Here is a 584-nt window from a genome sequence, read left to right on the forward strand (position 1 = left end):
CATGTTGTGTTGTGTGACTCAAAAACAAACATATGTTGATCCCATATAACAAGCCCATGGTGAACCATACATGTCATGGGAATGGTATTAAGGAATGTTCATCCTTTTGTCATATTGAAATTGTGGAGCTGGGAGAGGCTAGTAATACTGCCCTATTCAGCATAAAGCAGCTTGTATATAAGAGCAAGTGAAAAGCTGGTAGGTCTGTATCAGATCTGTATCAGTGTATGTAGTGAACCATAGCATTATTATGTTATTAAAGCAGTTTAATATAAGAGATCTGTTACCCATTCCACCTTGAGCATGTTTATTCCAGGTGACACTGGTAGATACATTAAAACCACTTTGTATTGGTTGAATGGATGGGTTACACACATAGCTCAAAAACACTCTGTAAGCAGAGTAACCAGCCTGAGAACAGTATTTGCAATCAGATAAAATGGCCACCATTCCTATAGTATTATAGCTGTGGGACTTGCAATGCAATTTATTCAACAGCCAAAGACATCTTTCAGCACCATAAATATTGTGAAAGTAATTGCCAAAACTGCTGATAAAAGAATGTTTAAGGTGAGATAAGTAAG

This window comes from Penaeus monodon, chromosome 15 (genome assembly GCF_015228065.2).
Source record: "Penaeus monodon isolate SGIC_2016 chromosome 15, NSTDA_Pmon_1, whole genome shotgun sequence".
NCBI lineage: Eukaryota > Metazoa > Arthropoda > Malacostraca > Decapoda > Penaeidae > Penaeus > Penaeus monodon.